This window comes from Callorhinus ursinus, unplaced genomic scaffold, assembly GCF_003265705.2.
Source record: "Callorhinus ursinus isolate GAN/ISIS: 27379988/994484 unplaced genomic scaffold, GSC_fseal_2.0 scaffold1, whole genome shotgun sequence".
Classification (NCBI taxonomy): domain Eukaryota; kingdom Metazoa; phylum Chordata; class Mammalia; order Carnivora; family Otariidae; genus Callorhinus; species Callorhinus ursinus.
This window is the reverse complement of record NW_027397063.1, coordinates 145,397,800-145,408,564: the sequence shown is the minus strand read 5'-3', so window position 1 is coordinate 145,408,564 and position 10,765 is coordinate 145,397,800. Positions and strand designations below refer to the sequence as shown.

At 35.5% G+C, this 10,765-nt stretch overlaps 1 long non-coding RNA gene across 1 annotated transcript in view; it reads left to right on the top strand.

Annotated features, from left to right (window-relative positions):
* The first annotated feature begins 1,469 nt into the window (after window positions 1–1,469).
* LOC141371563 (uncharacterized) overlaps window positions 1,470–10,765 on the top strand; it is a 14,439-nt gene continuing 5,143 nt past the window's right edge. The window contains exons 1-3 of the long non-coding RNA XR_012376623.1: window positions 1,470–1,521; window positions 9,366–9,414; window positions 9,743–9,841. This is a non-coding gene — a long non-coding RNA (uncharacterized lncRNA). The remainder of the gene's footprint in view (window positions 1,522–9,365; window positions 9,415–9,742; window positions 9,842–10,765) is intronic.

Genomic DNA, 10,765 nt, shown 5'->3' with positions numbered 1-10,765 from the left:
ATGTCACCAAGCGCAGCTGGTCCTGGGGCTCCTGGAAAGGAAGTGTGGCATGGGTAGCATGCGAAGGCTTTGGCTCCTGCTTAATATTCCAGACAAGTTGACCTATTTGTACCTGGAGTGCTCAGGAAAGCTCAGTACGGCCAAGACCAGTTGGAGATGTTCTTTTAAACTGTTAAGTCTCTGGGAGGCTTGCCACACTGTCTCCAAAACAATTACACAGCCTTCTTTTCCTGAGAGAATTTTTCTAACTTTCTGGTTTTGGTCTGAGACAAGAAACTGAAAACTGTTTCTCAGATTGATTCTTCTGGATCTACCCCAAATGTTCTATTATAATATTAGTTCACCCGTCACGAGGGATGAGCTGACACGGGAAAGTGGCATTAAGGGTACAAGGAGCTTGGGGTCTCTAACCTTCCATGGTTAATACTGACAGCTGGAGAGTGGTCTGTCTGGAAAAACACGCATGTGTAAGTCATACAGGGGAAGACCCCCATTAGCGAAGATTTTCCGCTGACATGAGCTTCCTCATGCTTTTGAAGTGGGCAGGAGTCCCCTTGTGTCTGTAGAGAGTCCTACATTTTTGATTCTTGCTATTATTACTTTAGGAATTTAAGATGATAGATTTGCCTTTTTAGAGCTCTTTACATTCCTATGCATCGATCTGTATAACGGGGGCACTGGGTACCTTTAGTGCTATTAGTACGCTGTAAGTATTTTCTAGGGAGAGAGGGCATAGGAAACCTGTGGACTGTGTTTACATCACCTGTAATTTTTGTGACTCTTTCCTGACTTACCACTCATAGGCACGTGAGAAAGGATGAAGTCTATTTTTCTAGTCACTCAGCATATCCATCATTGTCAGTCATGATTTAATCGAATTTAAAGACTTATGCTTCTAGGTGTTTATTTCAACTTTTTTTTTTTAATGAACAAAGTGATTAATTAAACTAGCCTTATTCTAAAATCTAGATTAATACTTCCTTTCATACATCACCTTGCATTTTCATCTTAATTCATTTATTCAAAAAATATTTTTGAATATTTACTATTTACTGAGACCTCTATATATGCCTTGAACTTGCCATACACTTGGGACTTCAGACTCCCATGGCATCCAGTAGACTTAGAACCTCTACAGCTGCTAGTTACAAATTCCCCAGGAACAGGTTTTTGAATAACAATGGTCTCCTTGCTCAGTTGGGAATTTTCTAGGATTTTCCTAGACCAGTGTCAGGTGGCACAAGAGAGGAGCTGTCCTTAGAATATGTCACCTCACTTCTGGTGATATTGTGAAGTTATTGCATCAAGACCAACGAGATTTCTCCTATCAGCAACACCTTAGCTGTCACTTGCTTTATGATTTCACATCCATCCCTTGTGGTGTATGGTCTCTGAAGGAGGACACACTGAGTTCATCTGACTGACTAACTGAGCAAACAGCAGCCCAGAGAGGTTAAGAACCCTGCTGAAGATCACACAGTGGGGAATGAAGACCTCTGATCTCCCAGCCTTGTGTGTGGGGTAGCTCACACTCTTCTTCCTCAGAATTAATTTTGTAACAACTTCTAGAAATGACAAGTTACCGGAATTTTTCTATTTTATGTTACTCTTACTTGGTCATTTTCTCCCTCCTTATATCTTCTTGAGTTTTTCTTCTTCTATCTTTAGTTGCACAACGGAGCTCATAAATTTGGAAACTTCCTTCATTTCTAATATACACATTTAAGAATATAAAACTCTCATTTACATACTATGTTAGCCAACTTCCGTAACAGTATTTTGACATGCAGGATTTTGTCATCATTTTTTTCTGAAGATTTTATTATGTACATTATGATTTGTCCTTTGACCCTTAATATACTTAAAAGTGTGTTTTAAAAGTCCAAACATATGGGTTATTTGGGGTTATCTTTGTGTCATTGATTTCTAATTTAATTACATTGTAGTCAGAGATCATGGCCTCTATGTTTTTTATTCTCTGGAATTTATAGCAAACTGCTTTACAAACTTTTATGTGATCTATTTTTATAAATGTTTCATGCTGCTTAAAAAGAATATGTATTCTCTAACTGTAGGAAATAGAGTTTTATATAGAGTCATTAGATCAAGTATTTTAATTGTGTTCTATATCTTCACTATTTTTTATTTGCTTAATTTGATACTGAGGAATGCATATTAAAACTCCTATTATGACCGTGGATTTGCTAATTTTTCTTTGCAATTCTGTAAATGTGTGCTTCATATATTTGGAAGCTGTGTTACTAGCAAAAAATACAGAGTTTAGACACTGGAGTCAGGCTGCCTGGGTTTGAATCATGGCTTTGTACCTTGGGAAGGTGATTTATTTCCTGTAATTCGGTATTCTTATCTGTAAAATGGGCTATGCTGTGAAGATCACTGTGAAGATTAAATAAATTAATATCTGTAAAAAGCACCAAGAACAGTGTCTGACACATAGTAAGTGCTTCACAAGTATGAGTTATTATTCTTATTGGTGAATTGCTCCTTCTCTCTTTATATAAGGGTAGTATATCTCTATCTACATGGATATATATCTATGTCTGTATTTTTTGTTTAGTCTTCCTTTTATGATATTCATGATGCTACACCAGGCTTTCCCCCTCCCCGCTTAGTTGGATATGCCCAGAATATCTTTTTTCATCCATGTGCTTCTAACATTTATATGTCATTATGTTTCAGGTGAATCTTTGATAAATAGCATATGGCTAGATTTATAAATATTCAATATGAGAACTTCTGTTTTTCTTTAAATTAATACATTAAGTCCAATTAATTCATATGGTTATGAATGGGTTTGAAGTTATATCTACCATCTTATTTAATGTTTCCTATTTACCATGCTTTTTCTCTGCATTTTTTTCTTTCCTACTGTCTCTTAGGTTAATAAAATATTCTTTATCGCCCTTTTTTAGCTTCAGCCATGTTTGAAATTTATTCACTCTATTTCTATTCTTTTATTGGTTAGATTTTAATTTTTAAGATGCATGGTTAATTAAAACAACAACTACAACAACAACCTTATCTTGAATAATTCAAGATCTTTAGAACATTTTAATTCTGATTTTTCCTGTTTTCATACCTATGTTTCTTTTTAATAGTATTTTAGTTCTACCTGTCTTGGATCCAACAAAATAAGTCATTATTGTTATTAATTTTATTTTTCATTCATATGAATGAAAATTCATATTGGCATTTGCCTCTATAGATTTTTTTAAGAGCACATAAATATGCTCTTTCTTTTCTTTTCTTGCATTATTTCCTTTAATATATATTTCTGTTATGACAGGTGAATTTTCACTTCCTTGGTTTTTGTCTGATAATGACTATTTCCCCCTCTTCCTTGAGTCATGTATTAGCTGCATATAGAACTTTAGGTCATTAGATGGGATGATATTTATTTTCCCTTAGTCCTTTAAAGGTATTGGTCTATTGTGTTCTTTTCTTCTATTGTCACTGGTGAGAAGTTAGCTATCAGTTTCCTGTTGATGTTATAGATAATCTATTTTTTTCTCAAGTTCCTTTTATGGTGCTTCTTTTTGACTTTGATGTTCTGGGGTTCCACTAAATAGGCCTAGAGCTAGTGTTTAAAAATTTATAATTTTTAGATCTTAGGATACCTTAACTGAAGATTCATGTCTTTCATTAATTCTGGAAGAGTCTCATCCATTATCTTTTGGAATATTACTTTTCTCTTTTTTAAAAGTTCTGTTTGACATTTTCCACCTCTCTGTCTCATTAATTTCATCTCTCTTCTCCAATTAATTAAATTTTCAGTTATGTTTGTTGATCTTGTACAGTGAAATTTTAATTTCTGAAAGTTCATTTGCCAATTCTTTTTCACATTTTTCTGTTGTTTTCCATATGATTTTCTTTTATGTTTTTAATCATTTTAAAGATAATCGATAATCTAGGAGTCTTCTAACATTGTTTTTTTTTTCACAAGTTCTATTATGCCCATTTTTGGTATACACAGGGTCACTGTCATAGTGAGTAGTGAGTGTGGTTTGTAATTTTGAACTGTGAGCTCATCTTCAGCAGAGATTTTTTTTCCTTACTTTTTCTTTCTTTTTTCGTGTGGGAAATCCATGTGTGCTGGATTGTGGGAGAGTTACTACTGAGTGGGTTTTCATTTGATTGAGCTAGTCTTCTCTTTTATGAAGATGATAACTTTTCCATTATCTGGTGGTTAGGGAACAATTTCTGTTTTGCTCTTCACCTTCTTTGGATCCAAAGTCATATCTGCCATTCCTATGGAACTATTAAGATACATGTTCTATAGTGCTTATGTTCATTCTGGCATTCTTCTGGAGTGTCATGATATTAGCACATGGCTTTATTTTGTCCCTTTGCTTTTAGCTACAAGGAATTTCTCTTTTCTTTTAATCTAAGCAATGTATTTAATTTTTTTCTTTTACTCTACTATTTCTGTGTGGTTGTACTGATTAGAGCTGGGAGAGGGTTGTGTTAGCCCAGTCTACCATGTTTCCAGAACCCAAAGTCCTGAAATTTATATTTTAGTATAGAAGCATTAAAAATAGAAATAGTAAAAAACTAGAGGAGAAATGATAAATTAAAGAAAATAGTTATAATATACATGCTATAAGATATTAATATCTTTAATAGAAAAAAGAAACCTATAAGTCAATGATAAAAGGTGAACAATGGAAGAACAAATTGGATGATTTTAAGAAAAGTATGAAAAAACTCAACCTTTGTGGTAATTAAACAAATACAAATTCAAATAATGAAATATTTTATTTTGGGTATATTGAAAAACTAAATATATTATGTCAAGGATTGTTTAAAATGTGAGATATGAGCACACTTAAAAACTGTTGATGGTGGTACTGAGTAATTTTTTGGAAGGAAAATTGGTCAATATGAATGAAAAGTCTCAACTTTTAGAGTGATCTTTGGCACTACCACTTCTAGGACTTTTTATTAATGAACTACTTGGGTATGCATATGAAGTTTTATGTATTAAGTATTATTAATAATGGCTAGTAATTAAAACTCATTAAATGTCTAAGTAAGAAATTCATGGTATACCCATACAATGAAATATAACAATAATTAAAATAAGAACAGAAAAATATTCACTAAAATTAAAAACATTTAACATAATTTTTAATTAAAACTGGATGACAAAGTAAGAGATCTAGTAGAATCCACATTCCTCTTTATTTATTTATATTTATGTGCTCTTAAAAAAATCTAGAGAGGCAAATGCCAATATATTAACTTGGTATTGGTAGGGTGGGTGATTCTTATTTCTTTTTCTATTTTTAAAAGCCTGTACTTCACATACTGCTTCTATAATTGAATGAAGTTAATCATTACAGTATATCCATAGAATGAATTTTTTTGTGGCTATTAAAATCTGTGATTATGTGATAAGAATATGTGATGCTTAGAAAATAATATTGACATAAAGCAAAGCAGGATACAATGAATAGGTGATTGGAATTGAGGGGTACAAATTTGTAGTTATACAATTAATAAGTCATGGAGATGAAAAGTACAGCATAGGAAACATACTCAACAATGTGATAACATATGGTAACAAGTGGCGACTACACTTACAGTAAAAAAAAAAAACAAAACCTAGTAAGCTTTCTATATGATAGAGTATATGAAAATGCATATATGCACATGGAATGAAATATTACATATATTAATATTATTTGCTAAATTAATCATTAATATTAATATGGTTAATGTTAGATGGTAGGTATATTGGTGGCTTTTCTTTCTTTAGTTTTGAACAATGCCCAATTTGAACAATACTTGTATAAATCATGAACTGAGAGAGGGGGGAGAGACCAGTAATCCTGTGACAGAGGGGCCAGAGTAGGAAGACAGGCCTGTGAGTTTGTCTCCCAGGAAGTCTCATCCTTCCTGGAAGTTCTGTAAACTTAAAGGGTTCAAGCTTTTTATAATTTCCATTTGTAAATGAATGAGATTAGTCTTCTTAGAGAATATTTGGAATGAGAGTTGCAAGGACATCTGAAAAGTGTAAAAAAAACCCTGTTTTTTTAAATGCCTTGGTAAATTCACCTTACCCCAAAGGTTGGTGGAAGCCGTGAAGGGGGTAGTAACTCAGGTAGGTGGCCCAGGGTATTGTTGCTCTGGGGTTTGTTCAGATCGGCTCTGGCGGGCCCAGGGGGGACAGGAGGGCTCTGAGCAGAGCAGAACACTGGAATTTAAATAAAAACATAATTAGATTGCATATTCAACTTGTATTCTTTCTGAGCTGGCAACTGTTCCGAGGTCTGAGAATTCTGAGAATGTAGGTGACTTGAGGGCTCCACAAAGTTGGCAAGTGTAAGACTGGACAGAGCTTCTGTGAGGGAGACTGGGGAAGGCTCTCTACCTATCAGGCTGGTGAATTTATTCACCCTGGCAGATCCCTACCCACAGACATGGTTAATTCACCCAGTTTTGGGGGCTGTGTGGTGGAATGAGGGCTGTGGGAAGGGCCCACCTTGGTGAACCCTTTGAACCATGAGACGTGTTTTTAAAAAAGCTGAAATTTCTAACCTATGAGCATTTCTTTTTTTTTTTTTTTAAGATTTTATTTATTTATTTGACAGAAAGAGACACAGCAAGAGAGGGAACACAAACAGTGGGAGTGGGAGAGGGAGAAGCAGGCTTCCTGTGGAGCAGGGAGCCTGATGCGGGGCTCGATCCCAAAACCCTGGGATCATGACCTGAGCCAAAGGCAGTCACTTAACAACTGAGCCACCCAGGTGTCCCAACCTGTGAGTGTTTCTAATAGTTGGTAAAGAGCTTCCAGGCTTCCTTTAATGATTACAGTAGAACTCGTTTGACACGAGTACATTTACCTTTTGAATTCAAATGATGTTCTTTATCTGCTTACAAATGAGAATGTTCTTAAACATTTGTCTGGCAACTTTATGTTTTAGAACACTCCTTATAAATGATCAGAAATCACAGAAGAGAAACTTTCTCTGCCCCAGTTGAAAGGTCAGTAGTTGTAGAGGCTGGTACGCTCAACAGGAGATTGGCAGAGAGCTGCCCCCAGCTTGGGACCCCTGTGGGCATGCAGAGCTCTGGTGGGAGCAGTTCGCAGCAGGGATGCTCATGGAAGCAGACAGAGTGGGAATCAGCCCCAGCAGGGCACAGGCAGAAGCTACCAGGAAACAGAAGCAGAAGCAGGTTGCCACTGTGGGTCTTGAGGGACTCTCTGGACCTCCTGGTGCTCTCAGGATATCCATCTCTGGTCACAAAGCTTCTAACACGTACTGTTAAGAGTATATTCTCTTCTTTACCAACAAGCACTACAAGGAAAGTAAAAGTCTTCCTATTCAAGGCAGCAGAAGGCATAAGAAATATTCAATATTAGTAAACTGATGAGCATTTACAGAGTGTCTTTGAAGTTCTCATTTGTATTTTCTCCACACTGAAATTGTGCTTTAGACAAAATCATGTTGGTTATGCAGAATTAAGAAGTGGATACACCCACGTGTTTGGCACACATGGGGTTTTTATTTTGCAATCTGTTTAATCTTCTTGCATATTCCAAGGGGGCACACTGTAGGGAGTACATGTGTATCTTCGACTTCAGTCAAGTTATAAAAAAAAAATCTAGGTCCAGAGTTTGAAAATATAGGATTAAAAATACTTGAAAAAAAATCAGGATAACAAATTGATGAGGAAAGGAAGTGTTGGTTTTTCCTTTTAATTTTCTTGCAAAGTTTGTAGAATTCCTAAGGCCTAATTCAAAGTATTCCCCATGTTACAGTGAAGGCTCTAGGACCACATATCATTCTATTTCACATGAAACTGAAAATTACATTTCAATTAAAGGTTTATGTTTTGTTATTTGGTGACACCTCGCTCATCACAGACACATCATCCATGATTTGGTAACTTAAAATAAAGATGTAAAATTTTTCCTTGGAAATTATTAGTGGCCTGTGGCATCACTTAATGGGAAGGAAAAATAGCAAATTACCAAATGATTTGAAGACATTCTGTTTCTCCCATTCATGCATTTATTTATTTTACTTATTTTATTCTCTTTAGTCTCATTTTCCTAATTCCATTCTCTGTCCATAAAAAAAATTCCCAGATTTTACAGTATATCCTTTTGTCTGTTGCCACACCCTCTATTCTCTGCATTATTGTTTTATGCACTTGTATTTTAAGTTTATGTAAGTGGTGCTTTGGACTAGATCTCAATCTGTTCCTTGCTTTTCTCACTAAGGCCGTTTTTAAAAGCCCCACCTGTATCTGCCATTTACATTCTATCTGTTGCTGCTAATGTTGTGTTTTACTGCATGGAACTCTTCCCTTTGTTGTACCTCTTACCCACTGTGGCAATGATGGGCGCTCAGGTGGCCTCCCACTCCCTGGAGTATTTTGATATTATGGACCTTTGTGGGAGAATTTATCCAGATGCCAAGTTTTTCTAGTCTTAACTGAGGTGAAATGATATTTTACTGTATTTATATTCTCCGATGATGGAGTTTGAACATCACTTCAACAACAGTATTTTGAATTTCCTTTTGTATAAATCACCTCATTCATATTTCTGTCCATTTCTCTGCTGGGATTGCTATCTTTTTCTTTTTCTTTGCAAATGTTCCCTGTATATAGATTAGTCCCTGGTCAGTTTGGACAGTACAACTTTCTTCTCCCAATCTACTGTCAAGTTTATCCACAGTATTCTTTGTGGACCAGAAAGAATTCATGTTTAAAGCAAGGCAAATTCATGATTTTTTAATAATTTTTTGCCTTGTGGTTTGTACACTTGGGGTTTATTTAAGAAGGCCTATCCTTTAGGTGACAAAGTATTCTATTTTTAATCTATTAACTTCATAATTTTATCTTTCACAATTCAGTACTCATCCACGTGGCATCCATTTTTGGATGTGGTGTTATATAGAATCCCAGTTTTTTTTTCTATAATAATAAGTCCAGGGCGCCTGGGTGGCTCAGTTGGTTAAGTGACTGCCTTTGGCTCAGGTCATGATCCCGGAGTCTTGGGATCGAGTCCCACATCGGGCTCCCTGCTCAGCAGGGAGTCTGTTTCTCCCTCTGACCCTCCCCCCTCTTTGGCTCTCTCTCTCACTCTCTCTCTCAAATAAAAAAAATTAAAATAATAAGTCCATTTTACCAATACCACCTCCTAAGCGATCTCTTCTTTTCTCACTGATTTATGGTGTCACCTTTATTAAGTGTGGAGTGTGTGTGTATATACTTGTCCCAGAGATACACTTGCTCCATTTTTATTTGTCTACTTTTTCTCTAACATGAGTTGTAGTTTGTAATTATAGCTTTAGTAAATTCTCAATCTTTTTCTTTCTTCTTTTTCAAAGTTGATTTAGCTTTCTCATGGACTTCTCTTCTTTCATAGAGTCGATTGAGGTGAGTAAGTAACTTAAAAAATCAAATACAATTTGTATTGTGATTACAGAGATTTTATAAATTATTTGGTAGAGAATTGACATGCTTAAAATGTGAGCCTATTCAAAACTGTGGAACGTGACTTCATTTCTGTAACTCTTTTTCCTTTATGAAAACTTGAAAATTTCTTCCATAGTGAATTGTTAGTAAAAATCTCTAGATGTTTTATGCTTTTTGTTGCTATTGTGAAGGTTATCTTATTTTTTTATTATATTTTTTAGTTGATTACTAAGTTAGAAAGAAATTATTTTGACTTAAAGAAATTTTTTAAACTTTTTTCTTTTTTAAGTAACCTGTACCTCCAACATTGGCTTGAACTCACAACCCCAGGGTCAAGAGTTGCGGACTCTGCAGACTGAACCAGCCAGGTGCCCTGATTTTTACTTTTGTAAGTTGATCTTGTATCCAGCAACCTTGGTCAACTGTGTTACTGTTGCTTTTTCTTTTTTTCTTTCTTCTTCTTCTTCTTTTTTTTTTTTTTAAGATTTTATTTATTTATTTATTTATTTGACACACAGAGAGACACAGCTAGAGAGGGAACACAAGCAGAGGGAGTGGGAGAGGGAGAAGCAGGCTTCCTGTGGAGCAGGGAGCCCGATGTGGGGCTCGATCCCAGGACCCTGGGATCATGACCTAAGCCGAAGGCAGACGACGCTTAACGACTGAGCCACCCACGCCCCCCACTGTTGCTTTTTCTATGCCAGTGATCACATCACGCACAGATAATTCGTGTTTGTCTCTTTCCTTCTGATCTTAACATCTTACTCCCTCCCCACCTTGACTTCCAGTACTACGTGTCAAGGCTTCCAGTATTATGTGAAACAATAATAGAGATAGTGAGCATACTTGAAATGCATTTCTGTCTACTCATAGTTCTCTTCTCTTTCTGGTTTGCTAGGAGACTTAATTTTCCAGAAATAGTTACTGAACTTTATTAAATTCTTTTCCTATGTCAACTGAGACAATTGTATATTTTTCTTTCCCTTTTAGTCTATTAATGAGGTCAATTTTGTTGCTGGTGTTTCTGATGTTGAATTATCCTTTTATGCCTGGAATAAACCGTACTTGAGCTTGATGCAATATTTTAAAAACTAAGGGTGTCTTTGAGCCTCAGCTTCTATATGACATTTTTGGTAAAGCTTTCTTTCTTTCTTTCTTTTTCTTCCTTCCTTCCTTCCTTCCTTCCTTCCTTCCTTCCTTCCTTCCTTCCTTCCTTCCTTCTTTCTTTCTTTCTTTCTTTCTTTCTTTCTTTCTTTCTTTCTTTCTTTCTTTCTTTCTTTCTTCTTTCTTTCTTTCTTTCTTTCTTCTTTCT